Source organism: Leucopleurus acutus (assembly GCF_964270905.1).
Source record: "Leucopleurus acutus genome assembly, chromosome: 2".
NCBI lineage: Eukaryota > Metazoa > Chordata > Mammalia > Artiodactyla > Delphinidae > Leucopleurus > Leucopleurus acutus.
This window is the reverse complement of record NC_139143.1, coordinates 137,506,655-137,523,678: the sequence shown is the minus strand read 5'-3', so window position 1 is coordinate 137,523,678 and position 17,024 is coordinate 137,506,655. Positions and strand designations below refer to the sequence as shown.

General features: G+C 43.2%; 1 protein-coding gene across 1 annotated transcript in view; it reads left to right on the top strand.

The window, feature by feature from the left end:
- Positions 1 to 996: 996 nt before the first annotated feature.
- The window catches only part of DNAJC6 (DnaJ heat shock protein family (Hsp40) member C6), a gene marked incomplete at its 3' end in the record, with an annotated part of 152,503 nt that continues 136,475 nt past the window's right edge, over positions 997 to 17,024 (top strand). Inside the window, exon 1 of the mRNA XM_082833866.1 lies at positions 997 to 1,106. The remainder of the gene's footprint in view (positions 1,107 to 17,024) is intronic.

Genomic DNA, 17,024 nt, shown 5'->3' with positions numbered 1-17,024 from the left:
AAGAGAGAGACAGGTACTGTATGTTAACACATATATATGGAATTTAAGAAAAAAAAATGTCATGCAGAACCTAGGGGTAAGACAGGAATAAAGACACAGACCTACTAGAGAATGGACTTGAGGATATGGGGAGGGGGAAGGGTAAGCTGTGACGAGGCGAGAGAGTGGCATGGACATATATACACTACCAAGCGTAAGATAGATAGCTAGTGGGAGGCAGCCGCAGAGCACAGGGAGATCAGCTCGGTGCTTTGTGACCACCTGGAGGGGTGGGATAGGGAGGGTGGGAGGGAGGGAGATGCAGGAGGGAGGAGATATGGGAACATATGTATAACTGAGTCACTTTGTTATAAAGCAGAAACTAAGACACCATTGTAAAGAAATTATACTCCAATAAAGATGTAAGAAAAAAAGAAAAAAAAGAAAAAATAGAAGCATAAAAAAGCAAAACTTCAAAAAAAAAATCCAACATAATGTGGAATCATTCTGAGGCAGTAGAAAGGGATGAAAAAATATAGCTAGAGCCCAGGACTTGGATATCGGCATAATTTAGCGGCTGTGTGATCTCTGGGCAGATTATTTCACGTTTCGGAGCTTCAATTTTATCATTTGTAATTTGGGGATAAAAATCAGTGCACATCCCGGGGGGGGGTGTGTTAATTAATGATGCCTAGCAGTAGTTGGGCACTCCGTCAACATCTCCGGAACGAAGAGGGAAAGACTAAAGCATTCACCTGTGAGCTGCCAGGGTCTGAGCGCTCCCCCGGCTGGCGCATCCCTGCAGCGTCCCCGCCTCGGTCGGCCGCACCCGCAGGCTCAGCGCGAGCGAGGTCCCCACCCTCCCCGCCCCGCATCCGGCCGCAAGCTCCTCCCCCCGCGGCCGCGTCCTCCCCGGCGACTGCCTGGCACCTGGCAGAAGCGCGGCGGCCGGGGAAGCGGGAGGCGATCCTCGGACGGCGGCGGGCGGCGGGGGAGGGGCGCGGGCGCACAGATGGGAGCAACTGAGAAGAGCTGCAAGAAGAGCCGGAGGCTGTTTTCTTCGCTGCGGCCGTGGAAGGCAACCCGGCGGCTGTGGCGGACGCGCTCAGCTTCCAAGGCGGCGCAGGGTGAGTGTGGGCGCGGCCGCGGGACCTGTTACCACGAGCGGCGGGCGCCGGCCTCCCGCTGAAGCGGGGCCGCGGTGGCTCCGGCTGCTGCCGTGGGCGGCATCTCCCGCTGGGTTCTCGGCCCCCGGGGCCCGCGGGCGGGGGCCGCGCCGCAGGGACGTCTGGCCCTGCCTGGGCGACCCTCCTCCCTGACCCTCGGCCGCGGGGACTACAGCAGTCCCCAAGCTCCCCCGGGGCCGCTCGACGACAGTCCCTTCTTCCCCCTCCACCCTTTAAGCGTATCTCCCCTTGGCCCAGGTGGTTGCAGCTTGTTAATTTCCCGCACAAGTCCCTGTCTGTCCGTTTGGCTCTGGACAGAGGGAATCCGGGGTGCCTCTGGAAAACAGTTTGCATCCCCCTCCCCCCAAAACCTGGCCGGCACCTGCAATGCAGTACCCGTTGGGGGATTTAATCCGCACCCAACTCTGCCTTGGAGGTCCTCCCCATTGGACCCACCCTCTTTCCAACCCATCTGTTATCTTGTAAGCTCTAGTCACAATTAACTATTTCCCAAACACATTCCACCCTATCCTCACCAGGGCCTTAACTCACATTTATTCAGTCACTGACTCACTGCATTCATTCATTCCATAATTTTTATCGAGCTCCCCTGTGTGTCAGGGCCCAGGATTGAACGAGATAGGCAAGGCCGCAGCTCATGGAACTACTTTTAAAGGGGGAAACAGACGTTACACACGTCAAATAGGTAAAAGTCTCCATTGCAGATTGCTCTGTGTGCTTGGAAGGAATCAAATCGTCTGCTGGGAGAGAAAAAAAGGTAGAGGGGCCCTAGCTTACTTGGGGGGTGGACAGGGAAGGCGTCTCTGCGGCCATGCAATTACAGCTGAGCGTGAAGACTGATTCAGAGTTACTCCAGCATGGAGCCAGGGGAGAGCTTCCTGCCAGGGGCAATAGCAGGTGGAAAGGTTCTCAGTGTGCCTGAGCTAAGCAAGGGGAAAGTGAGGCAGGCAGGGCCTGGGTCAGGGTCTGGGTAGTATATGATGAGGAGTTTGGATTTTATTCCAAGTGAGCTGGGAAGCCACTAACATGTTCTGAGCACAGGGACATGACACGATCTGCTGGCTCATTGCCTTCTCTCTATCTGCAGTGGCCATGCCTTGGTCTCTCAGCCTGGCCAATTCCTACCCGTCCGTTAGGACTAGCACAAATGCATCTCCTCTGTGAAGCCTTTCCTGGGATAGGTGCCACCTGTAACCTGTCTGCTGGTATTTCATCATCATTTGTCACTGTTCATCTGCTATTATAGATTCCATGTGGGCAGGTTCTCATCCACTTCATCCTTGCATCCCCCACCAGGCTAAGTCAGAGCTGGGTACTTTGTAGATACCTGTCTGCTTGTGTGTGTGTGTGTGTGTGTCCTATCATGTCCTTTTCGTCTGTGTCCATCATCTGAGGATTCTTCAGAGGCTGACATGCCTTGAGTTCTAAAATGGCCGACCTGAGCCAGGGCAGAAGCTAGACTGCAACAGGGCCGCATCACCCCCATCTCCACCCCAGGGTTTTTACGAAGATTAAATGAATTAATGAGTTAATAATTGTAAAGTGCTGGCACATAGTAAGCATTCTAAAAAGAAATTTGACAAAGAGCAAAAATAATTATCCTTCAAATATTTGTGTTAGAAACAACACCAATTATTGTGTTAGAAACAAGCTTTTCTATTGTTGATGGTTAGGGAGGCTCTGTGGCTTGGCCTTGTCATCTTGCCGGCTTTCAAAGGATGTGTTGTTACTTTTAGTGAATGCGCCGATTAAATTCCTTCCACACTGCATCAAGAACTGTTGCGGAAACTTAGTAGGTCTAAAGGCTGACCGCCCCTTTTCTTTAGCTTGCCTGAGTAGTTGAATAGATTGGTAATTGCAACAAGTGTTCCTTGAGTGATCCTTATATGCATAGTGTTATTCCAGGTGTTGTGTGAATGTTTTACAAAAGAGGAATAAATGGGCATTCCCACTGCAGTAAATTGGGTTAGAATAAGTTTTTTAGTTTTATAATTTTTAAACCCAGGTGTATACTGTGTACACAACCATCCTGTCTTTTTCTTCTTTATTCCCATTGTAGAGTTCACCCATGGCTTACCTGGGGCCCATTGCCACGCCACACCTCTCTTTTCTTAGGTAGGATCTTGGCAGATCACTGTATTTCCCTACTTCCCCTTCCCCCCTACAACCTGGAGATGAGGCCATTATAATGTCTTATGTTATATGATACTTTACAGTTTATGGAGTAGGTCAACTATAAAGTCTTGTTTAGATCTTAACTAACCTTGGAAGGAGGGAGGACAGATGGTATTTATTTCCCCCATTTTGTAGATGAGGAAAGTGAAGCAAGAGACAGAGTAACTTGCAAGAGGTCATAGGACTGGTGTGTGGCCAATTCAGGCCTGACTACCCACACAGCTTCCTTTCTGCCACATCGGCACAAAATAAACATGTTCCAGTATCTATACACATGGAGGGAAGAAGTAAAATTAATAAATATTATGCAGTGAATGAAATCCATATCCCAATTTTATTTAATTTTTCTTAAAGGTGGCCTGAATTTCTCACGATGATGTCAGCGTCACTTGGGGCATCTACAATCATATGCTTTGGTGCCCGACAGACGATGATTTGAATCTGCCACTAGTAAGTGGCACACCAATAAGCTGTGTGATCTTGGGCAGGGTGCTAAATCTTTCTAAAACTCAGTTATCTATCATACGTAAAATAAGAATGATACTCCTATGATACTCCTATGTTATAATGTTCCTGTGATGATTATATGGGTTATTGTATATAAAGTGCTTGGTACATAGTAGCTCACAAGGTGGTGGTTGTTATTTTTATTAATATTAGTCCAGATATTGCACCATATGATCACACCCCAAATATGGAAAGTTCAATGAGCGGTGGGAATAAAACATGGCTGGAAGCTCTTCAGGGGCCGCAATCCCTTCTGGACCAATCAGAAGGCCTTCTACATCACTATCCTTCTTTCTACCCTCCCTTCCTTTTTTTTTCAGCAGGAGGCTACAGATGAGAAGTAGCATAGCTTCTGGGGACCTCTGGCATCTGTTCAGCTTAATATTGTATCCTGAATATAGAAGACATTCAATAAATATGTTTATTTAGTTATTGGATAATAATGACTGGTTAAGTAATGAATGAATCCTCTGGGATGTATATATTGATCCCTTACTTCCTTGCTAATACTCAGTACTGTCAGAATTTTTTGATGCGTATGAAGTGGTACTGCATGGTGCTTTTATATTGAATTTCCCTGACGAATAATGAAGCTGGAGATCTTTTCACATGAATATTGGCCATGTGTGACCAAGACATGTGTGAACGCCTGTTTATGTTTTTTTTTTTTGGTGGTTCATGTTTTTTTTAAAAATCTGCTCATAGGAGTTCTTGAAATCTTCTGGATACCAATGATTTACCTGCTTATATGTCCAAGCAACTTTAAAAAATCTACTAACCATGCAAGCTGTTCTAAATGAACAAGCTGTGTCCAGTAGAAATTAAGCCCCTAAATTGCTTCCAGCTTTTGCAGAGAACCAGATTTACGTCAAATATCAAAGCTTTAGGTTATAGAGAAGGGAGCGGATAGTTGGTGGAAGTATTTTGTGAGCAGTAGGCTTTCCTAGTCCTTGAAATGATGGTAGAAAACCAGTCCTGAGCTCTTCCCCCAGAAATTGCCCCCTGCAAACGCTGGTGGCCGAAGTGCCCTTTCCTGAACTTCAGTTATTCCCTGGGAAGACACAGGTTGGACCTGGAGTCAGGCTATCCGCAGGTAGTGCTTTCCAGGACTAGTTACCTGGAGGAAAGGACAGAACACTTGTCAGGTGACCTGTAGTTTATCCTTACTGCCATTTTTTGGCCATATGTCCCTAAAAACAAATCATATTGAATGGAGATAATGGTCACTACCTAGGGATATTGGAAAGATCAAATGATATCATAACTATAAAAGGACCATATAAATGCAAAATATATTTGCTAGGCTCTGTGAAGTAGCCAACCCTTTGCCGGAGTGGGACCTATACCCATTAGGCCCCATACCTTCTCCTACCCTCTGTTCTGCGTACAGGTGCCTGATTGTAGAGTAGTAGTTCTCAAGGGTTGTCTCCAGACCAGCAGCAATAGTGTCTCCTGGAACTTGCTAGAAATGCAAATTCTTGGAGCCCACCTCAGAGCTACCAAAGCAGAGACTCTGGAGGTGGGACCCAGCAACCTGTGCTTTACCAAGCCCTGCAGTAATTCTGGTGTGTGCTAACCTTTGAGAACTGTTGGCCTAGTGGGATGTGCAAAGGCTTTAAAGACAGTGAATGTGGGTTTTTCAGTCTTAACTCTCCCATTTGCCAGCTTGTGCGATGAGCAGGTTACTAAGCTCTTGGGCTTCCAAGCTCTCATCAATAGAAGGAAGATGATGTCACTTCCGTCACAGGGGTGTTGTGAGAAGTAAATGACAGGCAGTATCCTGGCTCTGCTACTCTTTTGCTATGTGTCCTTTGGCAAGTCTCCTTTCTTCTTTCTGCCTCATTTTTTCTCATCTAAAAAAGACAGACTGGCAAGCGTTAACGTGCATGCCTTGCTTACCGTGTGCCAGCCGTGGCCCTAAACCTGTGAATATTTTAATTTTATTTAATTCTTACAATAACCCTGTTTTACAGTCTCTATTTTATGAACGAGAAAACCGAAACACAAAGAGGATAAGTAACGTTTCCAAAGTTACACAACTAGTAAGCTGGGATCCAAACCCAGGCAGTGTGCTGTGAAAGTCCTCGCTCTAAAGGCCATGCTTGGCAAATAAGTTCTTTGAAAGGATGGTGATGATGATAAGAAGACTGCCTTGCACACAGTGGGTACTCCATGTGTTAATTCTCTTCCCCTTGCCTTGTGGCTTGGCTTCATCGGAGCACACCCAGCTTTTCTTATAGTCATGCTGCCCTTCCCTGCGGTGACCCTAATCACAAAGCCCCATCCCCTCCCCAGCCCCCAGTCAGCGGTTTTCTCACTCCAGTTCATCTTGCTTACGGCCACTTGGATGCTCTGAGCAAACCAGACAGGCGTGGTTGGGGGAAGACCGACTGTGGTGGTGCAGGTGAAGTCATTCTCCTGTCACCCCACCCTGGCATGTTTTAGAAATGAATGACTAATCCAGAAGAGAGGGTCCAGGCAAGTTACCGAAAGATCATTGGGTCTGCCCAATTTGAGAAATATCCTCCCAGTCTCTTTTGCTCTCAGATTTCCAAGGGAATATAAAAGCCTTTGTTGCTGAGTTTTTCTTCGGAGTAAAATTTACAGCTGGGAAGTTGAACCCACAGTGTTAACAGCAGCGTTTTTTTTTCTTTCATTTTTGTTTTGCTAGGACAATGAAGAGCCTTATTCTCTTTCAATTCAGGGTGTCACTCATTGTTCTTGAAAATTCTCTTTGGTTTTGCTCTCAAGATGGCCTCCCTTGCTGGGCATGACTCACCGGTCTAATGACTCAGAAGTGGCACCCAACAAGACAAGGACTGTGCAGAGCTGTGCAGGGACTTGTGGCCAGTGGAGCCTGCCTGAAGCTTTCCCTAAACCCGGTTATTGAGCTGGAGCATCGTTTCCATTAATGGATGTTCAGAATGGTGGTTGGTACCAGTTTATTGGAAGCATGAGGCAGTGCCTTGTTCTGGAAGGCTCCAAGGCTTGAGTCTATCCTTATCCCTCAGCTGGGTGTGGCCTTGAGGTTTACTGTGGGCAAGACAAGGCTTCTAAGAATTTACCTGACCCTGCTTGGAATGGCCACAGAATCAGCCAGTGTAAGGCTTCTGTAAAATTTGTATCAGGGAAAATAAAGGCTCTTCTTATCTGAAGAGGACTTCAAATCTCTTTCAACTTAATTTAAAAAAAATCTATTAAGGATGAATAGAAAGATGAACATCTATGTGACAGAACAAATTTAGCAAAATGTACTTGAAGATGTTTGCCATGCAATTCTTCCAACTCTTTGTATTTTGAAACTTTTCAAAATACAGTGTTGAGTAAAATGCAGGTAACCCTAGAAATGATCATACTCTTGTAAAAAAATTGCTTCCTTGTTAACATAAGTGGCAGGCTCTCTCCCACTTCCTCACTCCTCCCAGGCTTTGTCTTTTTTCCTGGGGAGCCTGCTTGATGAAAAAGGGCCTGGAGTGAGCCTGGCAGGGGGTGAGCTAATCCTTTACGCCAGGGCTTTATCTTCTTCCTGATATGTAATTCTCACAATAGCCATATAAACTAGTTATTATTTTCTGCATTTTATGAGGAAACTGAGGTGCAGAGGGGTACACTTGATCCAGGTCAGTAGGTGATAATATTAGTCTTACAGCATTTATGGAGCCCTCCCTTTATGTGTCAGGCTTTGTGCTCTGTACTTTACATGCATTAACTCATTTGAGCCTCATCCTACCCTAGGAGGTAGGTGCCTTCAGTATCTTCATCTTACAGATCAGGAAATGGAGACTTAGAGAGGTGCAGGAACATATCCCAGCTTACTTTAGGAGCCAGGAAGTGGCAGAGCCCATGTTTGAACCTGGTCTCTCCTGCTTTATAGCCCTTGCCCTACTATTCAGACCCAGTCCTTGGCCTAACTCAGTAAATCAGCATACGTTGTAGAAACCTCTTGTTCTGAGACCACAAGCTCTTTGAGGACAGAATGTTTTGTTCAGCACTGTGTCATTCTCAGTCTTCAGAGCAGTGTCTGGCATAATGAATATTTATTGGATGAAAGAGTACACGGATGGTGTCTTCTCATCACCCCCTCCTTCACCCTATCTGCCCCTAAAGGTGCTCCTAACTGGGTACGTTTTGGCTGCCCTGGCCTTGGTCCTTGGAGATGGAGATGCCCATTTCTTTGATGTGGTTTATGGGCCAACATGCCTCATTTGGTGGCCAGTGAAGAGTTCCAATGAAGGCAGATTTTCCTCATTGGCCTTAAGTTGTCAAGGATGCATAAGGATATTATCCACTGTCAAGGAAAGATGGGAACAAAAACAAAATAAAATTTCCCCAAACTTTAAGGGAGTCTTTAAATTGTGGCGGCTAGAAATCAACTCCAGGACCCCTAGTGGCCACGACAGGCTTTCCCTCTATAGCTATATTTGACTCTCAGGCTGCCATAGCGAGCAGGTAAACACTAGCAATTAGTTCTCTTAATGTGCCCAAGTATGTTGATAATTATCCTTTACACTTATGTAGAACTTAGTTTACAAAGTACCACATCTACTCTCCCTTTTGATCTTCTGAACAGCCTGGACCACGCACAGGGCACAGATGATTAGCCCCACTTTACAGATGAGGAAACTGGCACCAGAGAGGTTAAATCACCTGCTCTGCGCCACTCAGGTAATAGTGGTAGAGATAGGTCTTCAACCCTCTTTTCTCACCTCCTACTCTGGCAAATTTTCCTTTTCAATATTGTACTTAACCCAGCAATTTCTGGGGATGAGCGCAGCTTGGTGCATTTCTTTTTGTTGCTCTTCTTCCATCTTGGAGGTGAGTGAGGTCCTGGATTGGGTCAGTTAATCATTCTGGATGTCAGTTTACCAGTCTGTATATTGGGGAATAAACACTACCCATCAGTGAGTGCACTTGGAGCAGAGGAAGTTGTGAGGGTTTGGAACTCAAAAAACAATTTCTAAGTGAAGATGTTTGGAAGGGACTGTGATGACTGGTTCATTTTCTGTAAAACAAGTTCAGTGGCACCTCCCCTGGCCACACTATCTAAAATGGCAGCTCTGTTACCTCATTATCATGCTGCATTCTTCTTCATGGCATTTACTGCCATTTATTATATGTTTATATTTGTTTGTTTATGGCCTGTCTGAATCCTCCCACCCAAATGTGATAGCCACGAGAGCAGGGACTTGGTCTGTTTCCTGCACTCTTGAATTGCTAACAGGTGGAGTTGTGCCTGGCACAAATAACCGTTGTTGAGTGAATGAATGAAAGAATGAATCTGAGGTATGTAATGATTGAAAGTAAGTTTGCATTGGATGATTGAAAGATTTGCTTGAGTACTCCTTGCTGTCTAACAGAGAGGGGTTTGGTCTGGCTTCCACAGATCCATTTCTGTCTCAGCCATCCAGTGGCTTAAGACCAATCACTAAAGCCTTGAGTACCAACTTACACCTGGGTGAACTGGGTTCAATAACCCAGGTCCATTCAGCAGACATAGGTCATTGGATGGCACTGTATGCCTCTGCATTGTAACAGCCGGTGAGTGGCTTGAGGACTGGGGCTGGTTCCCGTCACTGTTCTGTCCGCAGTACTTAGCATAGAGCCTGGTCCACAGAGAGGTAAAAGAAGTGTTTGCTGAATGAATGAATATGTAAGAGGAAACAAGCACAGGGCTCTTAATCCCCCTCCAAAGTGAAGGTCTCCATTTGAGAATAAGCTTGGTGCACGGCACATGTGGTCCTCTTTCAACTTGAATCAAATCTCTCCAGAGACGAGGAGGCACTAAACAGTTGATTCCCTAACCTACTGCAAGGAAAGGCAAGCCTAGGCTCCAGATCCAGTTCCATGCCATGTTTTGGAATTTGTGTTTACGTCTGTCTTCATTCCCCATCCTTTCTGCTCCAGCATAAGCAAAATTATAACCCCTGCACACTGACTTGCATGCAATTACCAGAGCCCGGTGCTCCTCGGCTGAGGGACTTCTCCCCCAAGACCGCTGACTGTCTGAATGACAAATCCAAAGTCAGGGTTGCAGAACCAGCCGGACTTTCCTGCTCCTTTGCAGCAGAGGGAGGAAGGAGAGAATGAAAGATTCTGAAAATAAAGGTAAGGGGCCGACTGCAGAGGGTAGGTAGAAGAGGCTAGGGATAAGATGTCACTCCATGGACATGTTTAGTGTCTATTAAATGGCTGATTTAAAATTAGTGTGCATATATTATTTAAAAATTCTAGTATATAATAATAAACGTGACTTTTAAAAATAACTGATTTCTGGTTTCCAAATACTGTCATTCAGTTTTCCGTTTTTGTGCTACTAAATATAACATTTTTGCATTCTTCATTTAATCTTGGCTGAATAACACATATTTACATTTCACAGACTTCCTTATAATAGTTCCCTTTTATTTTGCAAGTGTTCAGAATACTTAATTAATATATAGGTTTCCGGTGCATTATTGGAATTGCAATATCTGAAATACTTCGGACTTTTACAGTTTGGGTTCTTAAGAAAAATGTAGAGGGAGAAGCCTTTAATGAACATTCACCTTTTCGGGAGGATCCAATGGGGAGCCGTCACTGACCTTCAGAAGTGTTTATCGTGCAGAGAGATATTCAGATGCAAACTCCCCCCACTCTGCTAGCTTCCATCCCCTAGATCCCTGGTAACAACCCCCCTTCGCATCCCCCCCCACCCCCCGCTCTCGCCCCCTCCCCCCCAACCCCCGGCCAATTCCGCTTGAGGCATGGGGGAGGAGAGAAACGGATTTAAATGAAAACTCAGGAAAGGTCAGGTCTCTCAAATGAGCCAGCCAAATAAATATTAAGTTCAACAACAAGGATTCTGGAGGATTCTGGGGTTTCAAATTCCGAGGGTCTTTAACATTTTCTGCCGCAGATGGGGGAGGAGCGATAGATCCCAAGGCTCGGGAGGCTACACGCGTTCCCCAATCCTGTTTCCAGGAAGGAGCCCTTCCGTGGTGTTGCGTAGGTGCGACTCCTGGTCCTGCCGCAGGAGGAAGGCGCAGGGCGGCTGGGCTCCCGGGAAAGCTCCGGGGCAGCCGCCGAATCTCCGCGTAGCCTGGCTCAGCCCCTGCCTCCCCCCAGCTAATTTTAGGGTTTGCCCGCCCCCCTTTTCCCCAGCAGGCGTTCGCTGATCTCACCTCAAGCCTCTCTGCAGCAATTTCCACCCCTCCCTCTCCTCCCAGCACGCTCTGCTTTAAGGAGGCCCCAGCACTTTGCCCTTGGGCACCGGGCTTGGGTGCTCAGGTGGAGGCTGGCACACAGCGCCGGAGCAGGTTGTTCACGCCCACCGACCCTCCGCAACACCGGAGCTGGGTGGTTCTCTTCATTGGTGAGACCGCCCAGGCCCCAAGCCTTCTCCTAACTGCATGCAGGGCCGCCCGCTTGGCCTTCACCAGCCCAGTCCTCAGGCACACGCTCTGGCATGTTATAAGATTCTCAACTTGTAATGAACAGTGATGTTTATTCCATATTAAAAACAAACAAAAAGCAACCAACCAAACAAAACCACACACAGCCTGATGCCGGTAGGAAGGCTGGTATTTTAATCTATCACGCTGCTTGTGATGAAGGCTCATTAAGCAATTTCACTTACTATAACTGAGGCTTTAAAAGGGTCTGGGATAGCTGGTGTCGGTTCCACATAGCGATCTCTGCGGTTTTGATGTTTAAATTTTGATTAAACAGCCTTAGCGAGGAGGAAAACAGATTTGCATGGCCCGGGTAAATGCAAAGAGTGCCTGTCTACTGCTGTTTCTAAGCCAAGCTCTCATGGACAAATAAAACCTGTGTCTGTGTAATCAGAACATTTTAAATAAACTCAGGGAGAATGTTGGCCTTTCCTGTGTCGTTTTCAGTAGCTGGAGAAAAGGTTTCTGGAAAGAAAAAAATGTGCTTATGTGCCATGTCATGCTAGGCCAGGGGCATGGTTTAGAAAAAGTTAAGACTGCCTGAGCTGGAGGCTCATGTTAGGTTAATATTCACCCCCATTTGGAATTGAAACACTCCCAGTTTCTCAGTGTATCAGGCAGGATGCTTTAGGCTTCAAATCCCCAGCTGCTTTTTCAGGGGAGTTGGTATTTAGAATTTTTGTTTCACTTTGTTCTGGAAGGAGCCTTGGTTGGAAGTCAGGGTGGTTAGGTTCTGGCTTGTTTTGCCACTAACTCGTTGGTGACCGAGCACAATACCCATGATTTTTTCGGACCTGTTTCCTTATCTCTAAAATGGATAACTGTTAGACCAGATGACCGTTCTTCAGATTGTGGGTGGTAAGAAAGCAATTTAGTGAGCCTCAAGCAACCTTTTAGAAAGATGAAATGGAATAGAAAATGTCAGAAACCATTGCATATGGTCAGTGTAAATAATTGTTTCTTGTGACTTCTGTTTTAGATGTTTATGTTTGTTTATGTATGTAGATACGGGCTGTATTGATGTCAGATCAGTTTCTCGCTGTGAATCCCTGTCAAAAGAGTTTGAGAAACACTGAAATCAATCACAGCTTCCTCGTTTGTCAAGGAGTCTATGAAATGCAGTCCATTTTTGTTTATGTATGTTGAGAATGTCAGTAGTTTTCCTCAGAATTTCCAAGGGGTCTAAGACCCCAAATAAGTTATGAATTATTGTGTTTCCCCCAAGGCCCTTCTAAGCTAACCTCTTAGGGATCAAAGAATCCTTTCAGGGCCGGGAGATGGGCATGTGTTGACAGGACCAGCTGAGTGTGAGATGTGAGGTGGGGTGTGTGAGCATGTTGAAGAGAACGTATGACCGTGGTAACTATACCATGAGAGCTATTTGTAGGTTCCAAAGTGCCAGTTGGTGACCTGAATATGAAACACAAATATCTAAAAATTAGAGTCTTTGTGCTGAAAAGTACCACAGGAAAACTATTAAAATGTTGTGCATTGTTTAGAAGTCAACTCTCCTTGAAAACAAGCACCAGGTAAAATTTTAAGAGGTTGACAGGGACAAATAAAGCATCAGGCTGTTGGTAGGCAAAAACTGAATTTTGTAAGCTACCATCACATGACTAGTGTTCTGTAAATGTTAAGCTGTGGTTTAATAAATGCCTTTCTTTCTTTTTTCTCTTTTTAGTACATCTTGTCTTAAGACAGTCCAGTGAGGCTTTTAAACACAAAAGGCATTGTATAACATTTACCCAGCATATCTCAAAATGCTTTGCAAACCAGGAAAGAAAATTCTGTATGAGGCAACTCAGAAGAAAATAGTTGAATGAGTTAATAAGTAGGTATTGGCAAGCATGACAGCTAATTATAATACTAACAGCCATAGCTCCTATTTAATGAACAAGTAGTATGTGAAAAGCTCTTTTCAAGGTACTTTACACATTGTCACAGCACTGCAAGGTTGGGGGTATTTTACATGTAAAGAAATGGATTAAGAACTTTTTACAGGGCACATAGCTAGTAAGTGGCAGAGCCGAGATTCAAACCCAGCTCATTTTACCTTCAAAACCATTCGCGTGGTAGGCAAGGGCTTTGAGAATAAGTAGCGTGGGAAAATTGCAGAGTTTTTAATAAAATTTTCAACATCATTTATAGCTAGAATTAATTTACTTATTATAAAAAGGGAAATGTGAACCATAGAAAATGATGGCTTTTGTGTGTTTTTCTAGATTGTGTTTATTTGGAAAGTAGGCATTTTAACTCTAAGTTCAGCTGCAAATTTTCCTTTTATTTTGTAAGTTCTCTCTTTTATGAGTAAGGTTTTAGAAGCAGAGATACGAAAGAATAGGAGTGGAGAGTTTGAAAGTTTGGGTGCAAACATTCTTTTTTCCCTACAACAGTTTAGGGCAAATAGTTCTCTTTTCAATTTTTCTATGTTTTATTTCAAAATAACAAACATGACATTTTGTGAGCAAATAAAGTTATGCATAACATTTTAACATGGTAAAACTAGGATTAGAGCACACTGATTCCTGAAAGAATCTGATTTTTTCCTGAAAGTTATTACAGAATCTGATTGGGAGTTTGAATATGGTCAGATCCAGACTTTTAAACCCTAAATATTTAAAACACTATGGTGTACATCCCCCAATCTGTAATTCAAAATGAAGTAAGTGCAAGGAAATCCAAAAATGTTTTTTTTTTTTTTTTTTTTTAACAACCATGACTACCTTTAGAGAAGACTCAAGATTCTTTCAAGAATTTGTGCTTGCTGCTTGGGACTGCATAGGTCAGGCAAACGATGTGTATTGGTTGGGGTGATCTGTAAATGGCTGAGTGAGTTCTCAGCTTTCACGGCTAGCATGAGATAGAGCTGGGTTTAGAGCCTGGACTATGCCATTGCTTCTCAAATGGACACAATACTGCTTCCTGTGGAACATACTAGAAATATGCAAGGGGCTGTAGCAGCATTCACTGGGAAATGATAGATGTCCTACAATGTTCCGGACTGTTCCATTTAATGATGAATTTAATTATCTCTTGTCCTGTGCAACTTTCAGATGTTTTGCTGAAGACATAAGTGTAAACCCTCTATACTTTTCTGAGCCTAGAATATAAGTTGGTATTACATATACACTGAAGTTTCTGGGATTAAAAATGTTGTGTAAAGCAAGGAAAGATTACACTTAATTTTGTTTGGAAAAATCACTTACCCAAAGCGTCAATTGCTTTGAGACATCAAAACGACACACCTGTCTCATTCAATCTATGTACCTGTACATGTATGTGACTATTAATGTCATCTAATATAGTCTTACTTGAGTATTTGCATATTGAAATCCATATTGTTTTGCTATATTTATTAACTTTTCTTTCCTTTCTCTTTTACACTGTTGTTGGTATGTGTGGTATAGTTATTGTTGTTTAATTGTGTGTTAGGAAGGATATTTTATCTTTAAATTTCATTTTGAGATACTAAACAAGGAAATACAAAATATTTTTTTATTTGTGTATATATGTGTTACTCAGAGTATACAAAATGACTTTATTTTTACCTCTTTAATAATTTAAAAGAATTTCAGCCAACATCAAAACTTTTGGAGATTATATATTCAATTCTATAATTCTGGTTCCTTTAATAAAATTAGGACAATCTACAACAAGATTGAGGTGAGCATAAACTGCCCTCTTTAAGGGCAGAAATACGGGGATATAGGTGTTATAAATCTAAAAAATGATGTCACTGGTAATATATATTTATGCTACTGTAACTGGCATTTTAAAATTTCATTTTCTAATTGTTTGCTGTTAGAATATAGAAATATAGTTGATTTTTATTTGTTGACCTTATTTCAGTGACCTTCCTAAATTAACTTATTAAATAGTTTTTAGATTTTTGTATGTATTTGGTTTTCTATAAATAAAGACAGTTGTATTTCTTTTTTTTTTTTTAACATCTTTATTGGAGTATAACTGCTCCATAATGGTGTGTCAGTTTCTGCCCTGCAACAAAGTGAATCAGCTATACATACAGATATATCCCCATATCTCCTCCCTCTTGCGTCTCCCTCCCACCCTCCCTATCCCACCCTTCCAGGTGGTCACAAAGCACCGAGCTGATGTCCCTGTGCTACGTGGCTGCTTCCCACTAGCTATCTATTTTACATTTGGTAGTGTATATATGTCCATGCCACTCTCCCACTTCGTCCCAGCTTACCCTTCCCACTCTCCATGTTCTCAAGTCCATTCTCTACGTCTGCATCTTTATTCCTGTCCTGCCCCTAGGTTCTTCAGAACATTTTTCTTTTTAGATTTCATATATATGTGTTAATATACGGTATTTGTTTTTCTCTTTCTGACTTCACCCTGTATGACAGCCTCTAGGTCCATCCACCTCACTACAAATAACTCAATTTCATTTCTTTTTATGGCTGAGTAATATTCCATTGTATATATGTGCCACATCTTCTTTATTCATTCATCTGTTGATGGACACTTAGGTTGCTTCCATGTCCTGGCTATTGTAAATAGAGCTGCAGTGAACATTGGGGTACATGACTCTTTTTGAATTATGGTTTTCTCAGGGTATATGCCCAGTATTGGGATTGTTGGGTCGTATGGTAGTTCTATTTTTAGTTTTTTAAGGAACCTCCATACTGTTCTCCAAGGTGGCTGCATCAATTTAAACTCCCACCAACAGTGCATGAGGATTCCTTTTCTCCACACCCTCTCCAGCATTTCTTGTTTGTAGATTTTTTGATGATGGCCATTCTGACTGGTGTGAGATAATACCTCGTTGTAGTTCTGATTTGCATTTCTCTAATAATTAGTGATGTGGAGCATCCTTTCATGTGTTTGTTTGCAATCTGTATATCTTCTTTGGAGAAATGTCTATTTAGGTCTTCTGCCCATTTTTGGATTGGGTTGTTTGTTTTTTTAATATTGAGCTACATGAGCTACTTGTTTAATTTTGTTTGGAAAATTTCGGAGATTAATCCTTTGTCAGTTGCTTCATTTACAAATATTTTCTCCCATTCTGAGGGTTGTCTTTTCGTCTTGTTTATGGTTTCCTTTGCTGTGCAAAAGCTTTTAAGTTTCATTAGGTCCCATTATTTATTTTTGTTTTTATTTCCATTTCTCTAGGAGGTGGATCAAAAAGGATCTTGCTGTGATTTATGTCATAGAGTGTTCTGCCTGTGCTTTTCTATAAGAGTTTTATAGTGTCTGGCCTTACATTTAGGTCTTTAATCCATTTTGAGTTTATTTTTGTGTATGGTGTTAGGGAGTATTCTAATTTCATTCTTTTACATGTAGCTGTCCAGTTTTCCCAGCACCACTTATTGAAGAGGCTGTCTTTTCTCCATTCTATATTCTTGCTCCTTTATCAAAAATAAGGTGACCATATGTGCGTGGGTTTATCTCTGGGCTTTCTATCCTGTTCCAATCATTTATATTTCTGTTTTTATGCCAATACCATACTGTCTTGATTACTGTAGCTTTGCAGTATTGTCTGAAATTCAGGAACATGATTCCTCCAGCTCCATTTTTCTTTCTCAAGATTGCTTTGGCTATTCGGGGTCTTTTGTGTTTCTATATAAAATGTGAAATTTTTTGTTCTAGTTCTGTGAAAAATGCCATTGGTAGTTTGATAGGGATTGCACTGAATCTGTAGATTGCTTTGGGTAGCATAGTCATTTTCACAATGTTGATTCTTCCAATCCAAGAACATGGTATATCTCTCCATCTATTTGTA